The sequence below is a fragment of the Scardinius erythrophthalmus genome (assembly GCF_964197995.2).
Source record: "Scardinius erythrophthalmus genome assembly, contig: HAP1_SCAFFOLD_55, whole genome shotgun sequence".
NCBI classification, from domain to species: domain Eukaryota; kingdom Metazoa; phylum Chordata; class Actinopteri; order Cypriniformes; family Leuciscidae; genus Scardinius; species Scardinius erythrophthalmus.
Window position 1 is genome coordinate 446,612 of NW_028296538.1, and position 21,915 is coordinate 468,526.

General features: G+C 38.3%; 1 protein-coding gene across 2 annotated transcripts in view; it reads right to left on the reverse strand.

Annotated features, from left to right (window-relative positions):
• pspc1 (paraspeckle component 1) overlaps positions 1 to 21,915 on the reverse strand; it is a 172,379-nt gene that overhangs the window by 89,193 nt on the left and 61,271 nt on the right. The window lies entirely within an intron of this gene.

The window sequence follows — 21,915 nt, forward strand, 5'->3', positions numbered from 1 at the left end:
TATTATACAAAAGTTGAGAGTACAGCGCATTAGGAACTCTAGACACAGAAATATTTCTTATAAAATAAAGCAGAGAGACAATCCTTCACCAGTTCATTCTCAGTATATTAGCTCTTCTATAACAGTTTAAATTCAGTCCTGTCGCTCTGTTCTGGACAAATTTATTTTTTCAATTACATCCATTTTTTTTATTTACTTGATGCACTGGTAAAAACCACTGGGCAAAAACACGCGATTCGTCCAATCACTGATTGTGCTGCAGTGACTGCCACCCCTGAGAGCCAACAGTAGCGGCATATTCTTAAGGCCCGCCCACTGTTCGCGCAGGCGCTGCTGCTGTCAGCATGATGAGAGAACAGAATAGATCAGATGAGACAGCAGCACGGAAACTTTCTTCAGAAACTCCTTGTACTAAATGATCATCATAATCTATCGGGAACTGTGATTGTGTGCACTTGGAAACTTTGGATGCATCAACTTGTCGTCAGAGAAAGGTGTAAAAGGTGAAATCGGAGTAAAGATTTATAGTGTGATAATCTTTATTGAACAATCTTCTTTAATTGAATATGTGATGCAGTGTCGTTTTGGTGAGTGACTTTTTTTGTCATATGTTATCTTATGACAGATATCTATTTCAGAAATTATTTGATATGAGCTGAGTTGACTAGGCCGCAGTCACAGCGCGAGCTGAACTAGTTAGCCGTGTGCTAAAGCTACCGCGTGTAGCTAACATCTTTGTATCATGAGTTGTGACAGTGACTGTTTTATGAGTGTCGAATCGATGTGTTAAATAAATTTTGATTAATGTGTCATTTGAGCTGTGCATGTCATTTGTTACTGAAATGTTGAGTCAGAAATTAATTATTGTACGTTTGCCTTGTGTTTTCCAAGGCTGCGTTTTCTTGTTCTCTATTTTTTTCCCTATGTGAACGTGATCGGCAAGTGTATCCTGTTTTGTGCCATAAATAATCCTGTGAAGGTGAATCGCCTGCCTAGTGGATGCAATTACATGCACAAATGCTAACCAGTGCCCATGGACCTGTTTCCCATTTGAACTGTAATTTGAAACCATCAACTGGTAGGATAACTACAATTTTCTTTTGTTTGTTTTTGTTTTTTATATTTATGTGTTGCTATATAAATAAGTGTTACGATGTGTATAGCATGCACAAAAATCAAGGACATTTTTTGTAACGAATGTAGCGAAAACTAAACAGCGTCTCTGCGCATTGAAAGGCTGTCACTCAGTGCACAATCACATTGTTACAGCAACGGATTGTCTTTGAGTCATTAAACCGTACATGTACAAACATGTTCAAAAACACTGATTCGTTAAAAAGATAGATGTGATGAAACTAGGTGGTAATTATTTTTAACTTTAAGCTCCACTTTCGAACTTCACCTAATTTAATCGAAGCTTTTAGGCTGTTGAATCATTAAAAAGAAACAAGTCGGTGATGTCTGTTTTCATTTACTAACTCTCTATTGTTCTTATTTGTCACTCATCTTTCTGAAACAAACTACAAAGAGAACTTTTTAATTTATCAATATAATTTTCTCTTTGAATCAGAACAAAATTGTCAACTATTTGCTCTCCTGTTGCACCATTTCCTCCCTCCAGTAGATGATCCTTGCTTCTGATTTAATTATGCCCTACCGAATACTATATCTAGGTGTAGCACATCAAGTCAAGTTGCGCACTACATGCTACACAGTGTTGTGTAGGGCTGGGTTTCGATTCAAATTTCAAGAATCGATTCGATTCCGATTCTCAAGATCTTGAATCGATTATCATTATTCGATCCGATCTGATCCGATCTTCGAGATTTAGATAATGTTAATTTCCGCCATGATAAATTTTCCACCATTTTGAATTTTGTCAACAACGTACTTTTACTAACTAGTCCTAGGTTTTTCGCCCGATCGGAACCAAACCAGTGCAGAAATGTATAGAAATCCTATAAATGTTAAACAGCTTTAAAACCATGTATTTCCTATGTTACATTGCCTGTATTGGCTGTAAATGGTCTTTTCCATCTATTATGTCAGTGGTTACATGCTTGCTAAATAAAACTTAATAGATTTTAAAGCTTTTGTGCTTTAAGGCCTTAAAGGCCTTAACTGCTTGAACCCCGATAAATGCTGCTTGCAGCTTTAATTATTATTATTATTATTATTTTTCCGCCATAAAACTGATCGGGCAGCCCAAACCGTAAGGCCTAGAGACGTGAAACTTGGCCAGATGGTAGTACTATTGCTCGCTACTCAGATACACGGACTCAGCCCAATCGGCCCATAGGTGGCGCTATAGCGATCAAAATTGCGAAACTGCTCATAACTTCTAGACTGTTAATTGTAGACTCAAGTGTCCTATATCATTGGAATCATTGGGTCAAGAAGGACAAAACGTATATCTCCGTTTTCATTTTCGGTAGTAAAAATTTTCCACTATTTTGCATTTTGTCCAGAACCTACTTTTGCGAACTAGTCCTAGAATTTTTAACCAATCAGAACCAAACCAGTGCAGAAATGTTCTCTGGAGTCTGAATATCAATAATTATCAAAAAAAGTTGAAATTTCGATTCACGGTTGCTAAGGGGCGCCAAATTGTTCGAAGTGGGTGGAGCCATTTTTACTAAAATGGCTATAACTCGTCAATAGAATGAGATATCTTTACCAAATTTGAACACCTGTGTTTGAGATTAATGTTTGGTCACGTGCAAAAAATCGTGACGATTGGCCACTAGGGGGTGCTATAACAGGACAAAAATATCTATAACGACCTGACCGTTAGTCCAATTGACTTGAAAATTGGTATGCAGTGTCTTGGTCCAAGGGGCCATGTATGTCTAAAAGGATATTGGCGTATCTCTAAAAACATGGCCGCCCCTGGCCAATGAGATTTGAGCACCTATTAAACAAGGTTAACGAAGTCCGATTGGAACGAAACTCGGTGGGCATGTTCGGCTCAAGCCCCTAGAGGTCTGAAAGAATTTTGAAAGAAATCGGCCACTAGTTGGCGCTAACGAGTTTTAAGGCTCTGTAATCACGTGGTGTAACAAATTTCTTCACAAAATGCATATCATTTGATAGATCTGCTCATGTTGAACAACTTTGCCTCTAGAACTATTGCTGTCAATCAAACCATTCATTAATTATTCGTGAATATGTTAAAAACCTACTTTTGCGAACTAGTCCTAGGTTTTTTGCCCTATCGGAACCAGACCAGTCTAGGACAATTCTCTGGACTCTCCAGATCAATAATTATCAAAAAAAAGTTGAACTTTTGCATTTGATGGCTGTAATAGGGTCATTTATAAAATGGTTGTGGCAAAATACACTAAAAAGCCTATAAATCCTAAACGAAAATTCAGAACTTCACGAAAATTGGTGAGCATATGTGCCATAACATTCTAAACAAGCATGCAAAATTTCATGTAGATCGGACCATAGGTGGCGCTATAACTGTCAAAAAGCTTTGAAAACCATATATTTCCTATGGTAAATTGCCTGTATTGGCTGTAAATGGACTTTTCAATCTATTATTTCAATGGTTAAAAGCTTTCTAAATAAATCTTAATGTCTTAAATGCTTATGTGCTTAAAGGCCTTAAATGCTTGAACCCCGATAAATGCTGCTTGCAGCTTTAATTATTATTATTATTATAAGCCAGAAACATCTAAACCTTCTCCACCACCCGTTTCAAGCATCGGCTCCCAAAGTGTGTTTGAAAAGTGAGATAACATACTCCTAATATATGTTTTTTCTTTTGGTTTTCCTTTTAGGGATATTATAATGCCTTAATCTTGTCACATTTGTAATATATTAGTTACTTGAACTATCGTGTTATGTAGGGAGCTGTTCATGAAAACGGTGTTTGTTTTTTGCGATAGAAAGGAAGACTTTGCCATCGAAGTAGAGGAGCTAAATAATAATTAGACATTCGACCTGAATTATAGTAACACAAATTGCTTTCACTTATTGATGACATCATAATCTATAAGCTTCAATGAATAATATCAATGAAAACATGTTTACGTTGCTAAGAGTGGTTGCTACTGTAGGTGTGTTGTGTAGTGATACATATAACCGGTGGGTGAAGCAGTCATATCCGTGTTTTATCGTGAATAAAAAAACAGCCATTGACCAATGAGAATCAAGGACTGGAACTAACCATTATATAATACATAATATGCTGCATGTAGTGTGCAAAACCGTGTCTACACTGGACGTTGTGTCACGCCTTGCCGCAACAGCTTGAGGATGTCTACACTGGACATGATAAAATGACCGTTGCAAATCCATTTGTTCTTTGTGTTAAAAGTAGCTCAGACGCTTTGGAGTATGTCAGAAATAGAACGAGGCATCAGTTTACTGTCTGTGATTTTGTGTGTTGCATCGCGCCACTCACGTCCGGTGTAGACAGGGTATTAGTTAAACTGAAACATTAAAAATATAAGTCTCCTGATCCTATTGGTCCAAGACCTTGGGAGTTCTGATTGGTTCTCCCCTACTACTTGATGATTAGCTAGAGTATAAAAGAATGCTGTGCATTATTTGGGGGAGGCACTCTCTGGGAGATACTCTCAGGAGTGGCTCATTGTTGTTTCTCTGCTTACACATGTAGCTTGATATTCTGTTGTAGTTATTTTGTTTATTTATTTGTTTTCCATTTATTATCCCTAGACTTCTGTTTATTATTATTTATTGTGGTATTTGTTTAATTTAATAAAACCTTTGCATTAATTAAATGCTGTTGTCTGATCCCTCTTTTATGTTGCGGCTTGAAACAAGCGGGTCGTAACATCTTACCGAATTTAGAGTGATGGCTGAGCTTGTTTTTCATTAATTTTAACCGTTTGTATTTTGTAGCCGGAGCTACTTCTCTATGTTTATGTATATGATGAATCACGTAGGTACTGGGGTACTCCGCAGCGGTTGGCTTAAAATAGTCTGAATATGAACACTTATTATAGGCGTGATTTAAGATAAGACAAAAACACAGTTTGGAAGATGGATTCATGATGTACTCACTCATTATATACATTTGAAAAATTTTGAACAAAAAAGTTGCATAGTGTATCTTTAAGCAGAATACAAAAACAGAATTCAGTTTATATTTACATTTACATTGTCATTTAGCAGACGCTTTTGTCCAAAGTGACTTACAATTTAGGACTAAATTAAGCTAGTCATCGTGAAGAGGCAAAAACAACGCAAGAAGTGCTCAAAATACGAAGTTCAGGCATTATTCAGAGTAGCATAATGGCGTTAATATCGGGCATAAGCCCGATAAGGGAGGATTAAAGAAAAAGTAAAGATTTTTTTATTTTTTATTATGAGGTTAATTGCTCACGGAAGAGATGGGTTTTCAGCTGTATTTTGAATGTTGAAAGTTGAAAACTGAAAATAATGAAAAAATAAAACTAATTTAAAGAACCAACCAAACAATGTTCTCTTTCAAACATTCGCTCAGTATCTCACTGTGGGATATAGACAACTCCCATATTGCAGATATTCTGTATGAAGCAGGCATGTCAACCAACTCAGTGATGTTTGTAACAAACAACTAATAAACAAGTGTTTTTTTTTTTTACTTAGGATGGAATGAGCCAGTGATGGCTCAGTGACATCCAGTCTACAAAATCGGACAAATGTGTGAGGCGAAGCCCAACATATGCTCTGAACTGAAACGCTCTTAAACAGTGCCCATGAGCTAGCCAAACCTCTGGTAAAATGAGCCCTCCTTCCGGAGGACAGAGACCCATGCCATTATAACCTAATATAATAGCTTCCACCACCCAGTGGGACAGGCGATGATGCGAAATAGGTTTCCCTTTATGAGAATCATCCCATGAAACAAATAACTCATTACTCTTCCTTAGTGCTTTCATTCTGTCCACATAGTGACACAACGCACGGACAGGGCACAAGCAATGAGGCCGCGCATCCTCTGACGAGGAAAAAGGCTGTGGATGGAAAGCCAGTAAATCCACCTGTTTACAGGCGAGAGCTGACCCGCTAACTTTAGGCACAAACGCTGGATTCGTTTTGAGAACTGCATACAGGAGCCGTGAACTGAACTGTCATCATGAACCGATAATGCGTGAAGTTCACTAACCCGCTTTGCAGTGGAAAGAGCCAATAATAAAGCAGCCTTTAGCGAAAGGAGCTTTAATTCAACACTCTCTATAGGCTCAAAAGGGGGCTGAGATAGAGCGTTAAGGACCACAGACAGATCCCACGGCAGAATCAATGGCTTTGAAACCCTGTTCAAATGCCGTGCACCTCTCATAAACCTGTATACAAGCGGGTGTTGACCTATGGTGTTTCTGTCAATCCCCACATGACACACATAAATTGCGGCATGATAAACCTTAACAGTTGAAAAGGCTCTGCCCTTATCCTGCAGAAAACATAACAAATCCACAACAGAATAGATAAAATGGACGATGTGTCTGTGCGCACCATCGCTCAAACACGCTCCATTTCCGATCATATGCACAGCGCGTTGAAGCTGCTCGTGTTCTAAATTGTTTCAATCACCCTCGGAGGCAAACCCTTCACACTCAAGTTTAACCGCTCCAGGCCCAAAGAGTCACTTTGTCTGGGGCTGGGTGAAAGATCTCCCAGCGCGCTGAGAGAAGGTCCCTGCCAGTTCGGGGCAATCATTATGACTGAGTGACCGTACTCCCTTACCCTTCTTAAAGTTGGAACGATCAGACTCAGTGGAGGAACCGTGTACAGTAGTGCATTTTGGCACACCGTCTCTCGCCAGAGAGAAGAATAGAGGGCACAATAGAGTGTTTTCGTGCGAGGCGAAGAGATCAATGGCAGCTCGGCTGAACTTCTCCCACAACTGGCTCATTACCTGATGGTGAAGAGTCCATTCTCCATACAGAGGATTTCGTCTGGACAGGAGATCCGCCCCCACATTCATTATTCCCGGGACATGGGTTGCCCGTAGTGAATGAAAATGCTTCACGCCCCACACGATTAGTTTCCGTGCCAGACTGTGAAGCAGATGGGAACGTGTGCCTCCTTGGCGATTTATATATGCCACCGCCATTGTGGCTGATCTGATGAAAATGTGGTGGTTCCTTAGGAACCGCACAAAATGTTTCAGTGCCAGAAACACTGTTAACAGTTCCAGGAAGTTTATGTGTGCGTTTTGTAGCGAGACGGGCCATTTCCCCTTCGCTATCCTTCCCTCGCACACTGCATCCCGACCTGTGAGTGACGCGTTGTAACCACCTTTCTCAGAGGAACTGCTCCCAGCAGAGTCCTTGACTCGAGAAAAGAGCGATCTCTCCACTGACGGATGCAGAGTGACGTCACTGCGGTTGAGGTGGCGTTTTGGACACAAGCCACACAGTGGACTTGACAGTGGACTACAGTGGAATGGCTGTTTTGACAATTTTGTTTTTGTGTGTGTTTTTCTTTTCAAACATTGCTGTGCCCTCGACCCACTGCATGGATGCACAGGGAATGTGTTTATTATTTTCACAGCACACGTCTTTTATAAAAAAGCCCTCTGCCCTCTGTTGTAACCCCGTGGGTGGAGGGAGGGTAAATTCACTGCCAGTGCAGAAGAACGATAAATCTTCTGAAAAACTGAGGCTGCTGCGACGGCCAGTCTATGGAGAGTTTTGCCGCCGCACTCCGGCACATTTCCAGTAGGTCGAGCTCCGCCTGAGCTGGGGAGGGTAAACCTTCATTTAATGTGCTGCCTGGCCGGGAGGGATTCGGTGGGAGGATTGCGTCGTCGTCATCCTCCTCTCCTTCCTCTTCCAACAGACGAGCGATAGCCTCGTCGTCATCGTCCTCCTCTCTTACATCCGTCCAGGATCCAAAGAGGGGAGGTAGTTGGGGGGAGACTTCGTTCATAAATTCGCCCCAGCTGCATGACGCAGGGGGCTGTTTAGTCTCCTCTGCGGGCGGTGGAGAAAAGCAGGGATCTCCCTTGTTAGTGGCCGCGACCCGCACTCTTCTCTCTAGAACCCTTGACGTAAATATGCCAACTGTCCTGAATTAGCCGGGACGTCCCGTATATTGGGCCTAATTTATTTGTCCCGTACGGGACCTCCCTTGTCCCGTTTATTGACTGCTACGCTGATCTCACCACGCACTGTCTGATACATTTACATTTACATTTAGCAGACGCTTTTACCCAAAGCGACTTACAAATTAGGACTAAATTAAGCGAGTCATCATGAAGAGGCAAAAACAACAACAACAACGCAAGAAGTGCTCAAAATACGAAGTTCAGGCATTATTCAGAGAAGCATAAGCCCGATAAGTGAGGTTTTAAAGGGAAAGGGTTTTTTTTGTTTTTGTTTTTTAATGAGGTTAAGTGCTCACGGAAGAGATGGGTTTTCAGCTGTTTTTTGAATGTTGTCAGGGATTCTGCATTCCGGATGAGGGTGGGGAGAGTGTTCCACCAGCATGGAACTGTGAATGAGAATGTTCTGGAAAGTGATTTTGTGGCTTTCTGTGATGGAACCACAAGACGTCGCTCGTTGACCGATCGTAGGCGTCTGGTAGGGATGTAGGCTCGTAGGAGTGAGTGAAAGTAGGAGGGAGCTGAGCCTGTGATAGATCTGTAAGCAAGCGTCAATGCCTTGAACTTGATGCGAGCAGCGAGAGCACTGCATGAAAAGACTCAAATCCGGCAAAATACGGGCATGGTAAACTCCTGTGTAATTTGATGTTTGCCGGATGTATGCGGGAAAAAGCGGATCAGAGTAACATGGAACAGTATATTTCCAGATAAACCCGGAAACCTCACATATGCGGACATATACAGGAATCCGTGAAATTTCACGGACATATACAGCTGAAACACTGCTGGGTGTGAGAGGACTGACAACTGTTAGGTGTGAAGACCTTTCATATGTTAATGACTGACACTAAAGGTGCTGGCTGTTCTCAGAGGGAGGGGTGGCCAGGGAGGACTTCAGGGTTGAGAATTATCTCTGGATTACTATAGGCTACAGCAAACAAGCTTTTTGTACAGAAAAATAAATAAATTCTTAAGGCCCTGAAACACAAAACCGACGTCAAAGAACTAGCAAGCCTCATGTCGCCTGTGTCAGGGCCTTAAAACCACTGCATGAAAAAAAGTCTCTTAATCAAATATTTTTTATAAAAACAGGACAAAATAAACACCCAGTCTGAACATATACGTTCACAAAAACATCTGAATATTTAATGAAATAAACAAAGGAATTTAATTAGTGCTGGGAAAAAATTAATCGCATCCAAAATAAAAGTTTGTGTTTGCATAATATATGTGTGTGTACTGTTTATAATTATTCTGTAAATACACACATATGCATGTATTTATTTAAGAAATATCTGCATGCATATACTGTATATACATTTATACACAATTTATATTATATATAAATATAAATAATTTAATAAAATAAAAAAAATAAAAATCTTAAATATATACATGCATATGTGTGTATTTATATATACAAAATAATTATATACAGTACACGCACATATATTATGCAAACACAAACTTTTATTTTGGATGCGATTAATCGCGATTAATTTTTTTCCCAGCAATAAATTTAATGGAACAAATAAAGAAAAATGAACCAAACATTTCAGAATATCTCAAATTTTATTGTGAAGTTTTACAAATTGCAGACAACAACAATTGTCACCTTTTTTACAATTGGCTTTTAGCTTGCTTAGTTGGGGAAATTTAATTTAATATTCAACAATATTATTGATCTGCCTGCGTTGACACTATTATATGAGATCTGAGCTGAGCTGGACGATGACATCACGGTTTTCTCCAAAGTGGCTATATATATCCACATTTAAATTTATTTATTTATTTATACAACAAAATGAATCACCACTGAACTGACTTAAGCTGGACTGTGAAGCTATTTTCTTCTGGAAACAAACTGTCTTGCATTACTTTCCTGTTATCTCTGTAAAGCTACTTTGAAACAATCTGTATTGTAAAAAGCACTGTATAAATAAAGGTGACTTGATATTTATTAAAAAGGTAGAAGGAACCTGAGCTTTTCTACTCCACTGAATTGAAGACCGAGGTCACTACAGTTAAAATCTCTTGCTGATTTAATCCACCTTTAAACTATTAATGTCTATGAACAAATAGCCTATGTATTTTTATGTTTGTGTGCCTCAGCGTTTCTGAGTGAACACCGCTGGTTTACTCACTATTTTAAAGTGTACTGTCGATCACGTGATATGACGTCATGACGTGCAGCTGACGTTACCTGAAAAATCTGTCCAAGATGGCTACCCTCTTGAGCGACGTGTATCAAGAATGAAACAACTTGTAAGTAAACCAAAACACTTAAAAACTACTTTGCTTGTTGTAATATTGTAAGAATATCATATTACACGTGATATTTGACTTAGACGAGGCTATTTTTAAGTTGCAAGCGCGGTGCCGCGGGCGCGATTGCCGTCAGTCCGCCTGCTAGTTACAGATAATATCCTGTGTACTGTTAATGTCGTGGCAGGGCAATAATGTTAACGTTAGTCAATAACTCTTTTCAGCAAGCGATAGTCCTTCTGTTTTTGAGTGTGTTGCTGCTGTTTGTGTTAAGCGCCCTGCTCTGGCAAGTTCAATGTGATGTTATCTACATGCTGATGCACCCAAATGAGCTAGTGGCTAACGTTAGCAGTTACGTTAACTTTTACTCAAACAAAGTTAAGGTTATGGACATAATAGTTACCGAATGAACTATGCAAGTTTTTATTAAACCCTTTACAAACGTCTTTTCATTATAGGTTTAAGTGGAAGGAGTGCAGTGAGCATCCCCAAAATCAAGGTGACTCAAATGTTAATTTAGTCTGTAACTATTTTTCACCATTTCTTTTATTTGGAGCCTAATTCATTAGCATCAATCAAACGTCTCTTAAAAATTAAATCTCTTGCTGTCTGTTTTTGTGTGCATGTGCAGACCTACATTGTCACCAGAGAGCAACTTTATCGGTAAGTTACATTCACTTGAAATTCTGTATCATTAATTTGTCATTAAAGAGGTTGATTGCATAATTTGACTGGTTTCATATTGATTGTTTTATCTGTGCAGGTGAAGGACTTCTTGGGGAAATGGCCGGCTCTTCGGATTGAATCACAGGTAAAACAGACTCACTTCTCTTTTCTGCCACTCTTCACACATATTTCACTGCCAAATTTTTAATATGTATCACATTCAAATGGAACAGCAAATGCCACTATTCACTGTGTGTAAGAACTATCACTTTGCATGTGACCATGTTGCTCAACAATGTATTTTAACGGAACATGTTGCATCACAAATGTGTTTTCTGTTGCAAATCGAGTATTAGTCTTTTTATATAATTATTTTTGTTTGTTTTTGTAGCTTTGTGCTGAGTTCCAACGCATCACAAACGTCAACATACGGAACCAGTTCTATGCTGTGCTTGACCAACACACACCTGCACTGGTGGCCTTGTATAGGCAGAAGGCGGCACGAACCGGTAAGATATCAGAGGCGCTGAGTGACATCTTAAAGACTTATGAACTGATATGTTTTGTCTCTTATGTTTACTGTGATGGCCAACTTATTCAAACTGAAAATTCACTTTTGAGGTTCTTGCAGATTGTGAATCCATTTAAACGCTTTTTAATTTCAAACTTTACAGGAACCCGTAAAGCGCCTCCATAATTCAGAGAACAACCCACACAAATACGATCCACAAACCGGGTAAGACTGCGTATTGTATACTGTAAATGTTAGTTTAATCTACCACTATATGGATTTGAAATACTAAAACTGAATTTCATTAATGATGCCTGCAACTTTTTCCCCCAGAATAAATTCATCACATAACCTGGCTGTGACCACTTATCTCTTCAAAGAATTAAAGTCCCTGTAAAGGCAATTCAAAAAAAAAGTTCTAAACACATTATAAATGTTAGAAATGTATTGCTAAATCATATTACAAAGACTGTGCACTGTGAAGTACTGAATTGTGGAGTTAGACCGTTAAACAGTTTTTCACCGTTGCTGTGTTCCGGATTTTTTGGGCGGGGCTAAAACGGGGGCTCGATGACGCACTGAGGCCCCCTGAGCTATTGGACACGCCCCTACTTGATGACGCACTGGAGCCCCATTCACATCAGTTTGCAACTCAATCGCGAGTTACTGTCAGTACGATTATTTACTACATCCTACAGTATGCTAGCTAGCTATGCCTTCGTCACGGAAATGCGTATTACCTGGATGCGATCACGTACAAAACAGATCGGTGTCCTTATTTAAATTTCCGAAAAACTATCATATCAACAAGAGGTGGATTAATTTTGTGAAGAGCCACATGATGGAGAGCTGAGGATCACCGCCAAAACCCGCCTCTGTAGTAATCATTTTACACGGGATAGTTTTATAAACTTTCGTCGCAGACAACTGGGATTCATTCACTGATAATCCGCTGTTACTGGTGAATGTGGCCGAACCGACTATCTCCCGCCTCGGCCTTCATCCTCCCGTCGCGCCGACAACTGGTGCCATCGTCGGCAGTGCGTGCCCACCAATGAGTGTAAGTTGCCTTGTGTGCTTATGTCATAATTATAGTAGGTAGTCCAGGCTCGAACATGTATGGCTTTGTAAAACAAATTAAGCTGCTAGGAGCATCCTTTCCGGCTGTAGCGGTGACAGTTGAGTGTTGTTGTGAGTCGACGGCAGCGAGCTTTCCCGCGAGTGGGCGTGGTTTCAGCGCAGCCAGCGGACACGCCCCCAGCGTTTGAGAGCAGAGACTACTGCTCATTTTTTCAAGATTTTGATCGCTTATTTGATGTACTTGCCGGCTTTTTTTATCATTAAAAGTTGACTGGGTGGCTAATAACACATTTTTCTGTGGTGTGACAAACTCAGAACACATACTTAATTTTGACTTTACAGGGACTTTAAGGACAACTTTTACAGACGTTGACCCTGAATGTGCAAAAGGTAATCTTAAAGATGTTGTAATCATTTTAATGTCCTCTGTTTTACTTAGTTTTATTGGCATTACATTTATTTATGATTTATTTAACAGGTTGCAAGACGTATTTTGAGACTTTGCGGAGGAAGTATTCTTCGGCTCAGCCTGAAAAGGCCAAGAAAAGAAACACTATGAAGAACACTGCAAAGAACCGACAAAGAAAGAGACGGGTAAGTTAAGAAACTGGTCAAGCAGTTGTTGTTTTTTTCTTCTTCAGAATGTAACTGTCCTCCTCTCTGTGTTTTAGTGGTTAAATTACTGTCATGTTTTGCAGTTGCTGGAGACCATGTCCAGTGTTGTACAAACCCAACACATAAAGGGAACTGTGGAAGACTGCAACAATAGAACTGATGTCTGATGAAGATGCTATTGTTGATGGAAGGCCAGTGTGGATGCTGAGGTCTCCACCAAACAGAACCACAGAGTTATCTGCTCTCTGCCAGGTACTACAAACCAGACTAGAGGCTGACCCACGCTACGTCACACCACCAGTGCATCATGGCAGTTTGAAAAAATTAATATTTACATATATACACTTTAATTTCTATATTTATTTATTGATTTTAAATTGTTTTATATTGTATACTTTGTATATTTGTTCCTTTTTGATGTGCATGTTGCTGATCTCCACGTTTTGTATTTTATTCCTTTACACCTTTGTTAACATTTCTTTTTCCCCATTCATTTTAATGTATGTTTATAATGTTCATGTTATATTTGTTTTTGTTCCTTTAAATTTTCATCCCCTCAAATATTTTTGTTCCCCCATTCCTTTTTAATGCTTGTTTATAATGCTCTTTGTAATGTTTTATTTACCTTAATAAAAATGTCAGACTTTCTCATTGTTCTTTGTGTGTGTTTTTAAAATTATATTTGAATGTATTAAAATTGGGGTAAGGGGGGTTTAGTGTATACTGAGCAATATCTGCATAGCTGGCCTATAACCAATCAAATCACTGTGCGAAAAGGCCTAGGGTGGGTTATGTTCTAAAAGTAACCAATCAAATCACTTTCCTGGGTTTTCAATGTATCCTGTCCTCCAATAGTGGTCTGGGTAATGGGAGTGGTTTTAAAAGAAAAGGACCAATAGGGGGGAAGGCCAAAAGGTGCACAAAGGTGTGAAAATGTTCTCTTGAAAAAACCTTTGAGGGATTACTTGCCATGGCAACAAATGGCTGTAGCACGGGAGTATACGTCCACAACATACATCCGATTTGGTATCATTTCGGATGTATACGGATATATACAGACCCATGGAATTTGAGCTATCCGGCCAGTATACTCCCGGATTCTTCCGAATTCCAGCAGTGTATACAGGAGTATACTGGTCCGGATACACCTCTTTTCATGCAGTGGAGGTAGCCAGTGCAGAGAGATGAACAGAGGAGTGATGTGGGCCCTCTTGGGCTCGTTGAAGACAAGACGAGCTGCAGCATTCTGGATCATCTGTAGAGGTTTGGTTGCACATGCTGGAAGTCCGACCAGAAGTGCATTGCAGTAGTCATACAACAGCAACACGACACTTGAGAATGATCACGACACCGGTCATCATCCAATCACAGTCCACACTCATAGACCATACAAATAACAAACTCTAAATTGAGAATTAATTATTCTTTTGGGACAAATCATTGTTTGATTTGTGAACAGAATCCTCTGCTGTCTGGTCGCTCCCGGTTCGATCCAGACTCGCGCTGGCTAATCCCTTTCATTGTCCGACCGGGTTTTGATTTCGGCAAATCAGTTTTAACGAATTAAAACAACGTAATTATTGTTCATGAGTCCAACATCCAGCCACGCAAGATAAAACCCACGCAAAATAAAAAAAACTTCTGTAACATTATAAATGTCTTTACTGTCACTTTTGATTACTTTAATGCATCCTTGCTGAATAAAAGTAGGCTATTACTTTCTTTAATTTCTTTAAAAAGTACTGTATAATTTTACAAAAGCTTTCCATTTCAGATAAATGCTATTATTTTGAACTATGGTTTGTGTGTGACTTTTTTTGTGTGAACTTAAAATTCGTTTTAGAATTAAACTGTACATAAATAGGTTAAACAAAACAAATGTGTTTATGTCTGATAACCTTTTAAATACATACAAACCTGAAATGACATACTGTGTGATAGACTACAGTGCAAATATTTTGAGTGTCCCATATTCTCCAGTAAAGAACCACGATTTTCCCGCATTTTTCTTTTCTGAAGTTGGCAACCCTACCTTGACGGGAATAGAGAACAGTGAGGACAGCACTCGGGGTTTGCGAGCGCTGCCTGAGCGTGTCTTACCCCCCCAGGCATGCGATGCACAAAGGATGAGGATCCTTGCCTGATATCATTGAACCGCATGCACACGGACAGGACCACAGGCAGTGGTATATATTAGGGAGGTGGGACTCCCGCATCACTGTCGTGATTGGTCTGTCAACTGACAGACGTGGTGTGATTGGTGCTTCCAGGATCTGTCACGCCCAGAGGCGTTTCCCATAGTGAGATACTGAGCGAATGTTTGAAAGAGAACTTAAATGTACTAGGCTACTGTATGTTTGAGATATCATGTTTTCATGAAGGTTGACAGGCTGAAAGGTGCTGTTATTATATTTGTTTTTACAAAACATTTACTGCTAATAATATTATTATCCATGTGGAGATATTTCCCCACAATGTAGGGAATACCAGGACAAGACACACACACACACACACACACACACACACACACACACACACACACACACAGACAGACAGATAGACACACACACACACACACACACACACACACACACACACACACAGAGACAGATAGACACACACACACACACACACACACACACACACACACACACACACACACAGAGAGAGACAGACAGTCTGGTCCACTATCTTAGTGGGGACTCTCCATAGACGTAATGGTTTTTATACTGTACAAACTGTATATTCTGTCTCCTTGCACTAACCCGACTCCTAAACCTACCCATCACACACACACACACACACTAACCCGCCCCTAAACTTACCCATCACACACACACACACACACACTAACCCGACCCCTAAACCTACCCATTTCACACAACTTTATAAGCTTGTGTACCTCAATTGTCCCCACCGGGATATAAAAACATGTACACACTCACACACTGCATAGATGCTTCATTTTTTAATCACACTGGCTTCACAGCAGGTTGTGTTGGCTGTAGTCAGATGAATTGAGCTGTTTTTTTTTTTTTTATGTACCAGTGGTCACTCTGCTACATTGTAAAGCTGAAAAAAGTAAACTAGACACGTTTAACAATATTTCTTCTTTAATATGAATTAGTTTGTCAGAATTTTTCATAGTTTTTTCTTATATACTTTTTTTTTAAAGTTCCATTTATTTGGTACTTTGTTCAATCTCAAACCATTATTTCATTTTTATTAAGATGTCTGGACAAGAGTTAACTGTTATCTGGGCAAACATTAAACTTTGCTGAAATTAAACATCTCACTTTGGTCTACACTCAAAGTGTTCTGTTTGCTCTGCTAAACTATAATTACTAAAACTAAATCTGAAACTAAATAAAATAAAAACTAAACTAAAACTAACAATACCATTAATGAAACTAACTAAAACTAAACTTAAATTTAAAGCAAAATTGAAAACGATATTAAAATAAAAACTAATTTAAAAAAGCAAAAAAAAAAATAACCTTGCCATGCAACACTGGCTGATTGTGCAAGAGACAATTCCATCAAGTGTCCCGACTCCCGAAACGCAATAATTTAGTAAAGCAATGTAGTGATGTTAAGTGCATTACACTACCTTGCTCAAAATCATATAAATAAGCCACAGAAGTTTTGGGATTCTGTTCTGTGGAGCGATGAAACAAAACTGGAATTATTCGGCCCTATGGCTCAGCGGTATGTCTGGACGAAGAAGAATTAAGCATATGCTGAAAAGAACACTCTGCCTACAGTTAAGCATGGTGTTGGCATGGTGATGCCCTGGGGCTGCTTTGCATCATCTGGCACTGGAAACCTGCAGAGTGTGGAAGGGAAGATTCATTTTTGTATATCAGAAAACCCTAGGAGAAAACATCATGCCGTCAGTGAGGAAGCTGAAGCTTGGGTGTCATTGGATCTTCCAACAGGACAATGATCCCAAGCATACCTCAAATTCCACCAAAACTTGGTTGCAGAAGTCGTCTTGGAATATTCTACAGTAGCCATTAGAGTCACTTGACTTGAACCCCATTGAAAATTGCTGGTGGTATTTGAAGAGGGCGGTTGCAGCACGCAAACCCAAGAATATTCCTGAACTGGAGGCCATTGCTCATGAGAATTGACTAGGATTCCTCAGAAATGCTGCCAGAAGCTGGTATCTGGTTATATATCTCGTTTGCTAGAGTACTACAGGTGCTTGCCATGAAAGGGTTGAAAAATTTTGAGACTGCAGAAGTCATTAAAAGTTGCATTTTCAGTTGAATTTGAGGAAACCACTTGAAACACTTGTTGTGTTGAGCTATTTCAATTACTTTTGTTTGATTTGTTCATTGCAAACAGCTGAAAGTCTGTAAAATTTGCCAACAAACCTGATTTGCAATGGGGGTTGAATAATTTTGATTACAACTGTATTTATTTTTATTATATATTTGTATTATAAAAAAATAAATAAAAAAAACTTGCTACGTGTACTGTGCTAGACTAACTGGGACTTGATTTGGGTTGATTTGATTGCTTCTATTGTTCTCGTTTGTAAGTCGCTTTGGATAAAAGCGTCTGCTAAATGATTAAATATAAATGTAAATACACACACACCTTTTTATGGTACAATGACCTCTTACATGTAAAAAGATGAGGGAATCTTTTCTAAATTCATGACCTCTTTAATTTATGGTAGCAAATTTCTTTATCACATTGTGCGGCCACGCAGAAAAAAAGTTTTTTTGTGCTTATTTCTGTTGTGACATTTTCATGACTAAAGTCTGATTACACTGTATTTAGCACAAACTCTGCTACAACAATACGTCAGCAGCATGTGTGTAAAAGTTTGTAGTTTTGAGATAATGACATTTATGCATGGTTTGTGAAAAATAAAATAAAAAATTGTCACTGAAATAAGGCCATAAAACCCATACTGACTTTGTTTACAAGACTTTTGAAAATTTTATCACTTAGTCTAGAGTTTTTGCTTTAAAACGATGTGAAAAACATCCTGCCCACTCATTCACATAAAACAATATATTGATTTAAAATTTGTAAGACATGTTTTGTGTAAGAAAGCTGTATGCAAGGAGGCGTGAATCATCATGAATATTGAGGTGTTTCACACCTGGGAAGACAAAGACCCTCCCCTAATGGCCCTATCAGGTGGGACTGAGAGGGAACTACAAAACAAAGGAGGAGGAGAGATTTTAAAAAAGAATGGCTTTTTTATTTTTTTTACAACACAAGATAGTCCTAAGATACAAAAGACAAAAAGGCACATTCTTGAGCACACTGATCTAAACAGAGAGACGTGAAGTCACACACCTTTGAGCCCATTTCCAAGGTGTTTGCTTCATTTTACCATGTTCATGTACAGAGACGCATGTGAATGTTCAAGTCAGCAGGGCTCATCAGTGTCATCTGGTCCCTGTATTATATATATATATAAAAAAGAAAAGACAACTGTGAACATGCTGATATCAGGAGAAACTATAGGGCTGCACGATTTGGGGAATAAAATCTAATTGTGATTTTCTGGTTAAAAATCACGATTTAAAATTCACAAAAAAAAAAAAAAAAAAAAAAATATATATATATATATATATATATATATATATATATATATATATATATATACTGTATATATATATACTGTATGTGTATGTGATGCAATCTGGGAAAACCCACCACATGGTGAAATTTTACCTATTACAGGTTTTGATATCATATGGAAGGGCTGGTATCAAGCCCTTTCCAAATATTTTTATTTGTATCATAGCTTGTTGGTAGCAAAAGTTATGTTTATCTGAAGTCGGTCGATCGCTATGATTTTCTGGAACGGAATTTTGAGAAAAACAGGTTTAATTAACTGTCACCGTCGGGACGCTTGGCACTAATACAACTTTTATTAGTGCCAAGCGATAAAACCATATAAAAATAACTAGACTAGGTTATGTCGCAGAGTTAAGAAACTCTTTTGTATTATTCAGAATCAACTCTTATCAGGCACATTAATAATCAATGAGTGTATTACAGTATATTCAGCAACTTATAATACATAACAGCTTCAATAGCAACACGAGAGTAACGTTATTCTCGTAAGAGAACCAGACGCAGTTCGTAGCTGTAACTTTGAAGTTTAAGTTTAGGCTGTCAGCGTTTGAATATGAAAATCACATTTATATGAAAATGGTGCGTGGCAAAATTCAAGAAGAAAAAGAAAGCTCTGTCAGGAGCACTCGGTGTTTCTGTAATAATTCTTGTTCTCCATCTCGCTATTGTTATAAAACTGCGTGACGTTATAGTTTAAACAGGATTGGTGCGAAATGCGCACTAATACACATTCACTGTAGTCTATATGTTATGTGATTTATTTTATAGGTAAACTATCTTTGTAGTGTTAAGAGACGGACAGATGTATGGGATATACAGCGATTGTTTTTTTTGTTTTTTTTTTTAACCTCTGCCGGGCGTTAGAGAAAATGATTGCATAGAATGCATTAGAGAAAGAGTATTTTCAGCTTGACACTATAAATCGCTGTTTGTCCGTACTAAACGGAATTTTGCCAAGATATTTTCAGAGATAAGAGAAAAGATGTTATAGAATAATAATTTAATGAAAAAAAAATTTGAACAAAAAAAAACCTGACATTCAAACTATTTTGGAATTTACTGAAAATGGCCCAGCGCGACATCCGACGGGTTTTCCCAGATCGCATCACACACACATATATATATATATATATATATATATATATATATATATATATATATATATATATATATATATATATATATATATATATATATATATATATATGAACACCAGGTTTGTTGTGCCTTTTAGGCATATACTTGTAGGGCTGCATAAAATAATAATAATTTTTACTTTACAAAAATGCAGACGGCCTATAACGATAAATCAATAGTACACTACACTAGAGAAACATATATCGATTATCATATGTTACTTCAAATGTTATCATTTGTTTTGACGTTATGAAATGAGATTTGAGTAAAAACAGGTAGCCTAATGTTTGGCATGTTTTACTTTCAAATGCACAGGGCTATAATGTGGCCCTCAAAAGCTACTAGGGCAATCTAGTGACCCAAAATTACAATGCTTCCCATTATTGTTACCACATTATAAACATCTACGTTTGAACAGATATCCACGAACAAGTATTTAACAGTAAACACGGGTCTAAACATTATAATATTCATCATGTTAGTGTAAACACTTATACTAGCCTACTTTTATTTCATGCTGTGTTTTATATTATCAAGCTTAAAACATCCTTGTGTCGTACATGTATATTTATTTAACACTGAAAGGTTGCCTACCTGTCTATAGTTCATATTTCAATATTAATACATATCAATAACCTGTTTCCATCCATTTCATCCATTTTAGTCTGACACCAGTTCAATGTGAAGTGTATGCAACAATAACATGCTAACTATTATAAGTGATAAAGCATTTCTTACCTTAAAAATCATATCTTCAAATCGCATTCTTCTTCTGAGGTAAATCCAGTGTAAACTCACAGTGTGCCTTCCAAACTCGATTAAAAGTAGAGGTATGATGAAGTCTGATGCTTTGTTTTGAGGGACAGAAAGACGGCAGAACGCGCATCATGTTTATTTATGAAAAGAAGAACATTTTGTTTTTATTATGAGTTTATGTTATTTATTATGTACACAAATAAAAGAAGATATTTAACAGGTTTGAATGATGTATAATGATGTATAATGATGGGGGTGGTGTGGCGCAATGGATAAGACACATGCCTTTGGTGTGAGAGACCCGGGTTCGAATCCACTGTGAGAAACCAATGTGTCCCTGAGCAAGACACTTAACCCCTAGTTGCTCCAGAGGCGTGCAACCTCTGACATATATAGCAATTGTAAGTCGCTTTGGATAAAAGCGTCAGCTAAATGAATAAATGTAAATGTAAATGTATAAAACTTGCCTGTATGACAAAAATAGACTGAGTTATTTGAGTGTCTTTTGCACTGATAAGAAAAAAAGCGAAGTGATCACGCTGGTGCGACCGGCGACCCCGGGTGTTAATGCTGTCCTCAGCCAATAACTAACCATACAAAATCACATTATGTTTGTCTCAAACCATCTCAGTGTAACTGCTTCATTTTTTTCATATTATATTATATTATATTATATTATATTATATTATATTATATTATATTATATTAAAGAATTGAACTGCTCTGGTAGAGACTGGTACACATCACATCAAAAATGTTTTCTCAGGTAACCTAAAATGTTCTTCATTTAGTAACTTCTGAATTAACTGCATTGTTAAAGGAGAACTCTGGTCAATTTTAACATTGAGCTCATTTTTTTGTAAATTTGGAGTGCTGTCAGTACAGAGAACAATGACAAAAATCGGTGTTGCCTACACCGTGTTATCCTCTTTTAAAAATTTGCACCCTGTTGACTTAAATTGGGCAAGTTTTAAACCTGCTTTTAGCCTCTTAACTTCCTTGATGTGTCATTACAAGTGCCCAGCCATGTGAGTGATTCCTGCAGAGTGAACACGGTGAATCTGACTGCAGTAGATGTGAAAGATATGAATAAAAGAGATGTTAATTCAGCCAGCGCACATACCTGTATTTACTTCCTGTTTGCGGTCGAAGTCCACAGTAGTCGATTGTCGAGTTCACGCGCGTGATATGCACTGGGCACTTGTAATAACACATC